The sequence below is a fragment of the Anopheles arabiensis genome, chromosome 2, assembly GCF_016920715.1.
Source record: "Anopheles arabiensis isolate DONGOLA chromosome 2, AaraD3, whole genome shotgun sequence".
Classification (NCBI taxonomy): domain Eukaryota; kingdom Metazoa; phylum Arthropoda; class Insecta; order Diptera; family Culicidae; genus Anopheles; species Anopheles arabiensis.
Window position 1 is genome coordinate 11,152,577 of NC_053517.1, and position 13,612 is coordinate 11,166,188.

At 45.3% G+C, this 13,612-nt stretch overlaps 4 non-coding genes across 4 annotated transcripts; 1 reads left to right on the forward strand and 3 right to left on the reverse strand.

The window, feature by feature from the left end:
* Positions 1-239: 239 nt before the first annotated feature.
* Trnaq-uug lies at positions 240-311 on the reverse strand. The gene has a single exon. It is a non-coding gene; the product is annotated as a tRNA-Gln (tRNA).
* A 4,937-nt stretch (positions 312-5,248) lies between these two features.
* Positions 5,249-5,330, reverse strand: Trnas-uga. The gene has a single exon. It is a non-coding gene; the product is annotated as a tRNA-Ser (tRNA).
* A 975-nt stretch (positions 5,331-6,305) lies between these two features.
* Positions 6,306-6,379, reverse strand: Trnat-agu. Its single transcript has one exon. It is a non-coding gene; the product is annotated as a tRNA-Thr (tRNA).
* Positions 6,380-9,575: 3,196 nt separating this feature from the next.
* On the forward strand, positions 9,576-9,647 carry Trnap-ugg. The gene has a single exon. It is a non-coding gene; the product is annotated as a tRNA-Pro (tRNA).
* The last annotated feature ends 3,965 nt before the right edge of the window (positions 9,648-13,612 follow it).

The window sequence follows — 13,612 nt, forward strand, 5'->3', positions numbered from 1 at the left end:
GTTAAATGTTAGTTAATGTTACCAACCGTATGTGTTTGTTTATTTGAGAACATACTCGTGTGAATATATGTGGTTTTTCTTTTTTTTTTCATATTCTTACCTTTTTTTATCACAGCCTTTAGTAATAGTATGAACATACACCTAATATTAAAAAGATGTACTATTTTATAAGTTAAAGCGCGCACATTTACATGCTGCAAGCAAGCTCTATCTTCTGGCACACCATCCAATCACCGCAAAGGTTCCACCGAGATTTGAACTCGGATCGCAGGATTCAAAGTCCTGAGTGCTAACCATTACACCATGGAACCGACGTGCTTGTTCCAGCATCTGGAATCACCTGTTGTGGTAAGGTGGTAAGCAAACCCCTTCTCCATAGTTTATCCAACTGCACATAGCCAGTCGGTTTTGCTTGTTGTTGTTTTCGCTTAATTACCTACGCATTACAGCTCGTTTAGGCCACAGTCGTTCGCCCCAAACCAGGTAAAAAGTAGATGAAACACATCTACCTCAATGAGCCCGATACAATTTGCACCTTTTTCTTTCCTACCACAATGTACATACAGGAAGGGGGATTGGGATTGAATTGTACACGCAGGTGTGATGAATGAAATCGAGACCAAAAAAAGCGGTTTGCGGTTGCAAGCTTTTAGCTGAGTGGGTTAGTTTTTTTTTTTTGTGGGCAAAGTTTGGACGAAATGCTCAAAGTGCAAAGCTCATTAAACAGTGACAATTTGTACATCGATTTTATTGGTTTCAGTGAGAAAACTGTGCTTGGAAATTAATTTTCAAATTGAACTAGTCAAACCACGCACAAAAAAAGGCCAATTTGGGTGATGTGATTTGAATCGGAATGACTTACACATACTGTTCTATCTTTTAGGGGAATGAGGAGCACGAGTTAGAATCCTCTTGAGAATCATAATCATTTTGTTACAACAACATATTTGACCTTATCATCATCGAATCGACGGCCCACTTACAATAAGAGCTGTTTAATGAACTCAATTGAAACCTTTTAAACACATCCTAACGCCCCTACGATACGATCCACTCACACGCAAAACTTCAACACAAATCAGATGCTCACAGAATTAAATCATACGTACACATAATACCAGCAGCTACACTAATACTTTCATCAATTCAATTCTTTTGAGTAGAAGCAGCGAACGAGCAGAGAGAACCAGCGAAGCACACACAAAAACCCCTAATTTCAAAGCGCTAACCAAAAATTCAACTCGAGGATAAAATACAAACACACACACACACACTTACTCCCTGAACATCCCATCATCAGCAAAAACCGTTTTTCCTTTCGGCTCGTGAACCAAAACGCAAAGTGTGGCAGCAAAAAAAAGGGGTCTCACTTTTTTCCTCCTTTTGCAACCAAAATGGAACAACGAAGTGAAAAAAGGTAAGGTTGATGTGAATTCGAGCATGTTTCTCCTTTCCCAGGCGATACAACACACACACACACCGGGGTCCGGGGTGATGGCAAATACCATAAAATCCGACTGCCATAATCGAGTTTATCCTTCTTGTCGTGTCGACGACGTATGTAAACCAAACGCGCTCACACACATCTACGCAAGACCGACAGGCGACAGGCGTCGTAGCCAGTGATGCGAACCTTTGAAGGGATCGGTTGGTCAGGATAGCAAAAAAAAAAATTGAACCAAGTGACACAGTACAGTTGGCGGGGGGAGGGAGGGCACCACAGTACGGTGGTATGTTAAACAACGTCCTCGCCCAGGTTGAAACCGGGCGGTGGAGTTGTGCTGGGTAGACTCCTCTCCTGACGTTGATGACGATTATGATGATGATGGTGATGATGATGGTGAGAATGATTGGGTTGAGATGATTGTCCGCAAGGTGGGAAGAATTGATTGCGGACAACAGCACAGCGCAGGTAAGGTGAATGGGTGTTAGCCAAAGCCTGTCGTAAGCCAAACAGAGCGCGCGAGAAAGCAACCAAACCATATCATTGAGGCACGTGTCTATGGCAAAGTGAAAGTATAAGCATTTTTTATGTTTTGTTTGTTGCAAAATTGTAGCACAAAACGATGCCTTCAAATGATTATCTTTTGTCTAATGCTCATTGATATTGATATAGGAAAGGCAGACATCCCAGCACTCCCACATTTAACTTTTTTCTCGGTTCATTTATTAAAGGGATAGCGCATTAATGATGGCAAACATAAAACCTGGGAACACTTCAAACCCCTCCGCAATCCTCCGCTTTCGAGTGGCAACATATTGGCTCAAAATTAATAACCGAATGCAGGAAAAGCCCAAAGGATGTATGCAAATAGTCGAGCAATCATTTTCAACCAGCAACCGCCGCCGTCGCCGCCGCCGATCTTCCGCTTAAATGTATCCCACCACGACAGGCCCACGCAGGATTCGTTGGGTGCTTTTAGCTTTAATTGGAAAAAAGTGTAATGAATACCAAAATGCCCAAACTACCCCCGTCCTCGTCCTGAAGAGGGTGGCGAAGGGTGACAGGCGGGAACGAACGAACGAACGAACGAACCCAGCGAAGCACCAGGTTCCAAAAAGGGGCTTTAGAAAATCGACCCACAATAAAACACACAACATAATATGCCATCATTTTGCCACTCTCGAGACTCTAAGCGGTGGTACGGCCGTACTCCCTCCCCTCCCCAGCACCCGATGCTGTTGCGTTCTGCCATGCTGCGGCGACCCACCGTGGCATTTATGCTCGCGCGTACGTGATAGAAATCACGTTTCCCAGTGCAGTTTTCAACAATCCTCCCGTAGCGTGTGCGTCGAACGACCGAGAGAAAGAAAGAGAGAGAGAGAGAGAGGGAAAGCATGCTATTCTTGTACTCTTTCACTCGTTACAAATCGATCCATATGCTGGCGTTGTTACTGCTGCTGCTGTTGCTGCTGCTGCCCGCCGATGACGGTTAGAAGCGATGGTTTTTGTTACTCGATGGCACTTTTCTCCTGCTCTTCCTTGTCCATTCCGTCTGAGTGTATGTGTGTGTGTGTGTGCTTGGGAGAAGCAGTTGGGTGAACGATTTTTCAATAAACTTCCTTGCTTTAATGTCTATCCGCACGTGAGCGAGTGGGAGAAAGCTTACACTCTCCTCTATCTCTCTTTTTTGTATACCTCATAGCTTCTAATGCAAAGGACGCTTGGATGTCATCCCTCCAACGCAAACGAGTCGAAAAGCCTTCGATGAGCGCGTACCGAGCGAAGAACGCGCGTTCTTTTCTATCCTGTTCACTCGCCAACCAAATTTCCTCTCTCTCTCTCTCTCTCTCTCTCTCTCTCTCTCTCTCTCTCTCTCTCTCTCTCTCTCTCTCTCTCTTTCGCATATCTCAGCACTCATTTCTCTATCGCTCTCTTTCTCACTCTCATTCACAAGGACTCGGAACGAAAGGACAGCGCAGAGACAGACAGGACAGACAAGTGACAAGGGATGGTGGCTTGTTGGATTCTTGCTTCTAGACAGATTTCTACCGTCTCCGGGCACAAACCTCGAAACGAAATGCACCAAACATGCAAGGGACGAACGACGATGAGCACGAAAGCGGATGCGCAGCAAGGGTACACAACACACAAATGTATCTACACAAATAAACATATGCGAATGTCACCACCATGCTGCTCACTCATACATCGTGGTTTTGCTAAAGCCTGATCCTCCAAGAGGTGTCTCGTGGCTTTCCGGAGCACCAAACAGCAACAGGACCATCACCACCGCATCTCACTGTTTCCCTGCGTTCGCCTGCGTTCCGTTCGTTGACCTTTTTTTTCCTTCGTGTTGCTTCATGTCGGGGTACCGGCCTCCAGTGAACCTCTTGTGCCTATATTTCAGGCACGGCCAAAGGGTCGAGTGGTTAGTGTTCCTTTTGCAGTGAGGCAAATCAGGCAATTGGTTCTGGTGTGGAACCGCCGCCGGAACTTCATCTCGATAAAGATGTTCTTCTGTCAAAAAGGATGTTAATCCTCGTCTTTTTATGGAATATTTTTTAACCTTTTCCAAACAAATTTGCGCTTCAAAGTGAACAACTGTGGTCCATTGGCCAACCCACTTCTTTGTAACAAGAATGAAGCGGTAATCAATAATGCATTCCACTTAAACTTGTTATATTTCCCCCCATTTATCGTATTCTATCCAAATCTCTCAACCATCAACTAATTCCGCTTAGTGTACGAGCTTTTTAATAAGAATACACAGGCAATATGGAAGTTTGCTGTCAAAAATTCTCACTTAACTGCTCACCGTTTCCGGGCGATCCGGCCCGGGTTGCAGCACAGCCCGGGGACGGACGGGTTCCAGTAAATCAGTCCAGAAGCACGGGAAATAGCTCCCGGATCAAGTTCCTTCGAAGCATCCTTGAACAGTAGTAGCACTTTCAACGCCTTCGAAAAGCGACAAGAACAACGTGACGCGCGGGCAGAAATCGTCATAAATACATCCCACGCGCTCTCACGGAAGATTGTTCCGCCGCTTTTGGTATGACCTGCGGCACACACCGTGAATCCACCGCCAACAACATCCTTTCGGAAACATTCGCGAATAATTCTGTTAATGTGTATGTGTGTGTGTGCAGGTAGGACGTGCGTGGGATGGCACAACGTGCAAACAGTCGCGGGGGCAGCGTTGGGCAGCGCTTCACGTTTATTTTTCCCTTGCGCGTTAGTGTTGGTGGGCGCCCTGGGCGTACCAATAACCCCGTACGACGTTTTTGTTGTGTGGGTCATGATAGAATCGTCCTGTGCGTGGGTTTTCGCCTTAGTAGTATTGAACGTAGAAATGTGCGTTCGAAGAAATGTGGTGTAGAAGGGACGAGAACGATGCTTGTGCCTTCCGGAAATGTCAAAACACATTTACGATGAACTTTCCGCTCACGGTGGGAAAATGTCGACGATTGAATGGAGCAGTGTGCGGAACGACGGCGACATTGAACCCGCGCGCCCGTCCGTTGCTAGGGAGATAAATGCAAATGTTTTTTTTTTTTTGCTTTGGAGATTAAACTCTCCATTTAACTACTGTGTCCGGTGTAGGTGTGAGAATGAGTATGTACCTTGATAGCAATTAGGGATGGAATTCACGGAGGGATGGTATCGAATATCGTCATTCCTAGGAAGTCAAATGAGTGGAAAGGTTGTTACTATTCTGTCTTAATGTTGCTAACGTTTTTAATTCTTCCTTACAACTAAAAAACAGTCGTTGAAACACTTCCACATTCCAACCAACTTTCTCGCAGACGCTGTAGACAGGATTCGAACCTGTGCGGGTAGAACCCAATGGATTTCAAGTCCATCTCCTTAACCGCTCGGACACCACAGCTGTTGTGACAGACAGCCATCTGGAACGAACGGGGAAACTCCAGACTTTGTTGTGGAAAATTAGCCACTCGTGGAAAATGTGCGTTCTTAGCTACGGTTCAGGTCCAGCTGTACAAATATTAGTTAGGATTACATTGTGGCTACTTCATGGCAAAATGGAAATGGTTTGTTCACCAATAGCAGAGCCAGTTACTAGTTCTGAGTAGGTATACTATCGGTTCCTAGACATAGGAAGGTTTGCTAATCGTTTCTTGACACAGACTGATATAGGTATATTTTTTGAATAAAGTATAACTAAAATAGGGAAATATGCCAGGACCAGTAGAAGCTCAGGAGCAGTCAAAGGACCTCTGTGGATTCTGTATCAATTCTAGGACCGGTATGCGTTCAGGATCATTTCCAACACCAGATAGGATTCAGAATCAATTCCATGTCCTGCATGAGATTAGGAGCCATTTCATGACCCATAGAGATTCAAGATCTAATTCAGATTCTGTATAGATTCTGTATCAATTGAGAATGAATTCCTTAGCCGGTAATGGTCAGAAACAGTTTAACTTAAGTATTGCAAAATTAAATACTCAAATTTTATTTAAAATTAAATTATTATAAGTAATTCATGATATCAGAGTTAAATCACGAACGTGCTGAAGATAAGCTTGATTTGGAAGAAAAAAATGGTTGTACTTTATTTGAAAAAGAACATCTTATAAAGAATCAACTACAAAAATGCACAACCACTCTATCAATAGCAGAGAAGTAGAATTGTAGTGTAATTGAAATAAATTCACTCCTTAATTTCATATAAATTAACTCTCTAATTATACGGAATCTGTTGTTCTCTTTATGTTTGTTGTTTCTGTTGTTGCTACTGCAAATGGCGTGTATAAATGCAATGATGGACGTTGAAAGCTCTCACAATAAATAATGATTTCCCCCTGAGAAGCGTTCTAAACGAACTTTTACGGGGACTTGAAGGCTCCGGCGAGATTCGAACTCACGATCTCCTGTTTACTAGACAGGCGCTTTAACCAACTAAGCCACGGCGCCTCGTTGAGGAGCACACAACATATTTTCAACATACTCAAAACATGCCAACACCATTTAGACCAAATCTTCAATAAAACAAGCAGTATAAACGGTATCTTTGTCCTTTCACTAGACACCGCACTCCATTGAATTTCAGCAGAGTGCCCCTCTCTCGAAATGAATATGGTCGAAAAAAAAAAACAAAAAAAATAAAATAAACCACCCTAAATGCATTTCAGTGCTACCAGCAGCACAGGCCTGTAAACACTCACAGACACAGAGAACACACACTTAGCGTCGTGCGGTGCGGTGTTTGTATGTGTGTACAGTTGGTCGATGGCCTACTTTTATGCGTGCAGTGGCAACAAATCAAAAGAGCTCCCCCCAGTAGTGGCAGTCTCCGGGACACTTTGCTATTACAAGACGCGCGATCAACACATACACCCTCCTCTGCCCGAAAAAAAAAAATCAGAATCACTGCTCCACTGTAGACGTTTTAGGCCGTTTTGGTTTCGATTCGATCGATTCTAAACAACATGCTGCTCTCTGCACGCGCACCACTACTTCCTGTTATGCAGTGTCGCGGGCACGGAACAGAACATCCAGCAAACGACGACGATAAACAAAGCATGGGGCGTGTACACACCCTCCTTAAGACTGTCTGACCCCTAGACTGCATCTGCTGGTGTTCGGTTGCGTGTCCACCAATCGCTACTAAGTGGCCGATAGCACAGCTTGTCGTATATACATGGCCGGTGGTGTGTGTCTCGCGCAGTTGGGAAATATTAATCACTTCCCATCAATCCCACCGATCAATAGAGACGAAATGCGCTACAGGGTTTAATCTCGTTCCGATTTAAATTTTCCCAATTTTCGTGTGATAGTTTTAAGTTTGGGCAGCATGGCAACACACAAACAAATCAGTGCCCAACCCGCACCACAACACCAACCGTGATACCATCGAGTGAGGGTTTTGTTTTCGCTTTCCAGTAGCGCGCTACTGCTGGGAGGGAGAAATGATGGAAACGAAGAAATGAAAATGAATTCCAGTCGCGGCCGCTCTAGCTGCCGGAGAAAGTAGGTGAGATCGTACTTGATCGCCGGCACTCGCGGTATGATGCAACACTGCTGCCGTCTGCTGGATGGGTGGGTTGGTGCATGATATAGTGTTCGCAAAACAGTGCTGCTAGAAAGGCCTTTTTGTCTGTCTGTCTGTCTGTGCCCTTGTCGTTTGCTAGCCTGCACTTTAAACCGCGGGGGTGTAATTAATATTTGCCGCGATGAGGCAGCCCGGCACACACATGCACACACAAACACACACTGGGGCACGCATTCATCGGGTGGTCTCGTTTCCTTTTATATAGCAAAAACCATTGCGCAATGTTGCTGCCACTCGTGAACGGATGATTGTGGGATGAAAAATAGGGCTGAAGAGTATGTTGCTCGATAGTTCAATTAAAGTTTGCTGAAGGAGTACTGAGTTTTCTGCACAGAAATCTGATATTAAGGTAGTTTCATTTATTCAAACAGTCTTGTTCTTTCTGCCACAGTCATTGCCTTTGATAAAATAGATTTAATGATTCATTCATTACTGCAAAATATACGAAACCAAGATAATGAAGCATATAATGCTTTGAACGTTCTACTAGAATAAGGTTTCAAATGATTTATTTCATGATTTATCTCGTCTACAATTAAAAACAACAATAACGGCCAAGATATTTGCAAAACTACTGTGCCAAATATTAACTTTACCATCTACTTCATGAGCCATTGCAGATTAATTATAAAAGTAGCTTCTAATCATTCTAATCATTCTAATCAGTAATAAGCAGTTTGATGACTTTATCAAATCTTCCTTGCTTCAAAAGCACATATCGAACCATACTGGGCGCAAATCAACTAAACGATTTTAACGCTGCAGCCTTAGACACAAACACTCCCGGTAACTAATATCTACCCAAATTTCACAATAAATAAACCTCTACCCGTGCATACGCCGCTAGGGACGGTTTTTGCACCATGTTTAATAATACATTTGTGCCTTTGCTTTCGCTTCGGCCACGAAGGGCGCAACATAGCACAACCGCAGCAGCAGCGATGATGCTGCTCTCGACAAAACGAACCAAAGCAGACGCCACTTTCTCGAGTTATCTATTTCCCTCCTCCTGCTTCCCCAAGCCCACCACCCGCGGTCCGCTGGCTGGCTTTCTCGCGACCCACCATAACCATCACCTACTAACAGCAACTCCTCCCTCCCGGCATTGCGTTTCGGCGGGGGCTCTGTTGCCCTTCTGCCTTGTTGCGATCTTATTTTATCGTTTATCTTTGCGCTGTTCCTTGTGCACCTCGCGTTCCGAGCGCGAAACGTCTTCAACAGTGGGGCAGGGCGGAGGAGAGCACACACAACAATCTTTTTCGCTTGCCGCTTGCCTTTTCCGCACCATTCCAGTAGGGAGGTTCTTTTTTTTTCTTGGTTGCCTTATGATTCCACAACGCAACGCCCTTCCACCGACCGCGCGACCGAAAAAGTCCCACCGACCGACTGGAGAGAGGAAGAAGGAATGGAGTAATTTTATTTAACGGAAAATTAACAAACACGACACGACCCGACGAACGGGCTTCATTGGGCGGCAAAGAGACAGAGAGATTAGGTGAGATACAGCACAGCACACAGCTCAGCATCGCGCAGCTTCCGTCAATGCATATCTGGACCCGGAATATGGCCAGCTGTTGGGGCGGCTGTTACGGTATTGCTTCATTTAAATTAACCATCACCACACACACCATCGTCCATCCCCTCTATTCTCTCACTGTACAGGTCCCTCGCTCCGTACCCCGGTGTAAACGAGGGCACACAAAGTCAATAGGTTGTGACGGGGGGAGCGCGCGCGTTTATTCCGTCCCAGCCAGCATTGCTTGGCCAACCGAAGAGCAACGCACACACACACACACACACACACACCAAATGTTCTCTATTGTTTTATCAGTTGCTCATTAAATTAACCACGACACGATTGGCATTGAATGACAGCGGAAAGGTTCGCGAGTGCACGGCTTCCTTGTCGTATGCCTCCCACCGCCCTTTCGCGGCGTTTGGTGGGTTTGATGGAGGGAAAAAAGCTTTATCTCTAGGCATGGTGAAAGTGTGTCATCAATCAGTGTACGATCGTGAGTCGATAGTTTTGTTGGGGTCTTTTAGTTCTCAACGGCAGGTGGCTCAATGGTCTAGGGGTATGATTCTCGCTTTGGGTGCGAGAGGTCCCGGGTTCAAATCCCGGTTGAGCCCGTGAAAACCGCATCCTTTTTAGGTAAGCACGTTACATGATGCAAATTTTAACACCCTGCTACAGGAAGGAATAACCACCGGTGATCATCGTCCAGTTGTGTTTGGTTCTGTTGTCACCTGCCCTTTCATCATCGGTGAGTGAACTTAATTAGTTGATAAACAAATGAGGTATTTAAAAGTCACCTGAAAGGGAAAGTAAGTGTCCTTTCGTATTTGCATTATGTTGCATTATTGCAGCAATCCTCCGAGTGTCGTCCCCGCAGCAATCCAATGATGATGAAGTTAAAGACTTGTTTCCCTTTCCAATGTTGAATGTTTGTTCTATATCTGATTGCATAACAGTGTTTGTTTATTCTCTCACAACAGGCAATGGCAATACAATCCAAGATCCATTATTATAGAATAATGCCTTTTTTATAATATGTACATTATCTAACAAATAGGCAAAATGGTTATAAAGAAACCCTTCTCCTACAGCACAGTACTGGTACTTGAAGCATAAGAATTTTAAATTGTCGGTTGATTTCAAATTAGGAACCGTTTATCAAAGCATTTGTTATGACTTCCTTATTATTATCGTACCACGTCACTTAATTGTTCGGAAACGTATCTGAACACGGTGCAAAATGCGCAAACAGTTAGTCGGCATGAGTGGTGAGCGAGACCCACCGCACGAGTAGCGAGGGCCTCAAACCTGGCCTAGTACAAATAATGTTGAGGCTTATGGTAAAATGACTCAGAAGAACTCCTTCTAAACTGCCCTGAAACAAGGCATGCTTATAATTGTGTCTGAGTTGTCTTTTTCAATATAAGACTTCGCACGATGTTCGATTCTTGCGGTTTACTTAGCTTTAACAAGTAAAAAGAATAGAAAACTTCAGCAAAATCAATACAAACTTACACAAAGTAGCACCGAAATGAAGACATACATATCGCGACATCAATTACATACACATAATTTGCTCCCCAATAACTGAACAATGGAAACCATTCCCAACTATCGTTGTCCCATCGAACAATAATAAAATAAAAAAAACACGCTTCACTAACGCTTCAATGAAAAACGTTCCATTTATCCTGGCCCTCACTCGTAAACGGTAAAGCCACTCTCGAGGCACATTCAAACACGACCAATAAAAAAGGGCGAAGGATGCGGGGATGATGCTTTCCGGAGCATCTACCGGTCCCGACTTGACCCGACACGACCGGATGGGAAGAAAATCAAGTTATCCAACCGTTCCGACACGCCTCCGACCTCGCCCTGATCATCCTTTAACGCAGCGCGATTCGCCATCCCCACTAGTCACACCCTTGGCCCTTGATTTCCCCTTCCCGCAACGACCGACCGGGCTGCTCCATTTACGGTGTGAAAATTCATGCTCCTGGCGAGTGTGAATGGGTGTGTGGGTATGTGCGGTAACGGTGGATGCCTTCGGGCGATAGGGGATATACACAAAGTACCACCACGCTCACTCGCTCGCTCGCTTGATTTGCAGCCCCATCCTTTTCCGCACAGAACCAATCTCAAAGACTCGGTCGTTTTATTGGCTTTTCTATCTCTCTCTCTCTTTTGGTGCAACATACATACACGCTTCCACCCACAATCCACAATTCGGCCGACCAAAAACATTGCGAACGCTTGTGAAGCACTCCGGTAATCCTGGCGGGTTTTCCGGTTTTAAGGATGCTTTACCGCGCCGCCCTTTTTCGCTCACTTCCTTTTACGGATTTCTCGCCCGTTTTTGCTTCCCCCCCCCCCACCGAACCGTCGCTTCCATCATCGCCACCGAACACCGATGAAATGTGAATCCGTTTCGATTGGGCGTTAATTTATTGATCCCCCCGTTCGGGCGAGCGAAAACACATGCGCCCGGCGGTATGTGTGTGTGTGTGTGTGTGTGTGTGTGTGTGTGTGTGTGTGTGTGTGTGTGTGTGTGTGTGTGTGTGTGTGTGTGTGTGTGTGTGTGTGTGTGTGTGTGTGTGTGTGTGTGTGTGTGGGGGGAGCGATGGAAGAACATGTGGTCGTTTTCCACCACAATGTGCACCCGTGTGCCTGTTTAATGTGAGTGGGATGTGACATTTTACCAAACGGTCTCACGGACCTTATCAACTGATTATGGGGCACGCCATAATCGGACACTAAATGATGTGGATTGTGTGGGCAAGTGTGGCTTTGCCAAGCGAAAAGGTGATACCCAAACCGGAAATTGAGTGGTCGATTGAATGGTGGGGGTGGGAAGAGGAGGAGTGTATTTCGAACAACACAACATAACCTACCACGATAAGTGTGGGTGTGTGTGTTCGGGGAGTTGGAAAAGTCGAGTTTTCCGTGTCCGGGAACGAGGGAATCTAGATTTTTCCACTCAGTGCTTGTTTCCCGACTGTTTGCCAGTGTTATTTTATCTCTTTTTGACCTTCTTTCTATCTCTTTCTATCTCTCTCTCTATCTCTTTCTCTCTCTTTCTCTTTCTTTCTCTCTCTTTCTCTCTCTTTCTCTCTCTTTCTCTCTTTTTCTCTCTCTTTCTATCTCCCTTTCTATCTTTCTTTCTATCTCTTTCTCTCTTTCTCTCTTTTTCTTTCTCTCTCTTTCTCGTTCTTTCTCTCTCTCTCTCTCTCTTACTCTCTTCCCCTCTTGAGTTTGTAATTATTATGACCAGATGTTAAAAGAAACAAAGAATTGAAATGGCAACGAAATTCCGGGAATAAAAATATGCAAAACAGCCTCACACTGCAAAAGGTCACTTCATTAAGAAATGGGAGGAAACTTATTCAACGCAAATGTCCTATCAACATAAATGAATAGACGATCCAGCCAAAGGTGTCAAGAAACTGCAGCTAAACTTGGGAGAATAATGTAAATCACAAGCTAAAAATAGATAAAAACCACTACCTTCATGATAAATTTGAAGTTCTGTTTGTAAATATGAAATACTTTTAGAACATATTCATTCCGAACCAAACAGCGGACAATTAGACCCTTCATTCACGGAAGGATAACCAACCACGATGTCCTCTCATCGCTGTTTCACACCCGCCACGATTGATTAGTGTGCGACATCGCGCGCCAAACCGCGCTCGCAAGTTCGAAACACCTCCACCGCGCACGGCAAATGGCACGGCAAATAAAGACACACACAAAACCACCAGAAAGAGCCACTGCGTTCGCCCCGCAAACCCCACCACCAAAGTGGGTCCATTAACGGGAAAAAGGCCTTTGCCGAACTTCCGCAAGCAAGCGGAGGACGAACAACAGCAAAGGCAAAAGAGCACGAAGAGACGAAAAGCAAAACACCAGAAGCCCATCGAAACATCTTCTCGCCGGCAGCCACCAAAAGAACCTTAATCTGCTCTTCCTGCAAAATTCTCCTCCCTCTCGTTCTCCCCACCCTTGTGTGGTGGTTGGTGTTTTCGTTCACTTCCACACTTTGACCGTTGGCGTTGTTCGGTCGGAAAAGCGCGTTGAAGAAGCGCGCGCCCCGAAAAATTGGCCCATCATCATCCGCCACCGGTTTACCGTTTTTGGTGGCTCTCTCACACGCCCGGAGTAGTAGTAAGAGGGGTTTCAGCCTCCATGGCAGCACCCCTTCTCTCCCCTTCCTTTCCCACCAAAAAAAGCACGCCGCGCCCGCAAACAGGTTCAATGAAATATTTCAACGTTCACAAACGTTGCGGCTCCTCACCCGTCGGTCGGTCGATTGCCCTTCTGCGGCACACACACATACACACACATACGCCCCTACCATTCACCTATCGATTCCGAACCGACCACCGTCACGGGGCCGGTAAAGAATGCGTACAAGCATTTCGGTTCGGTGGGATTTCTCTGTTTGTAATTTATTTCTTTCATACCAATCGATGAAGAAGACGCCTCGAATTGGCCACTTTTGTGGTTTTGGGAGAGATCGAGGGAGGGTAGTAGTGGGTGTGCGGTTGCGAAGGAGCAAATGCTTTTGACCGCGGACTGT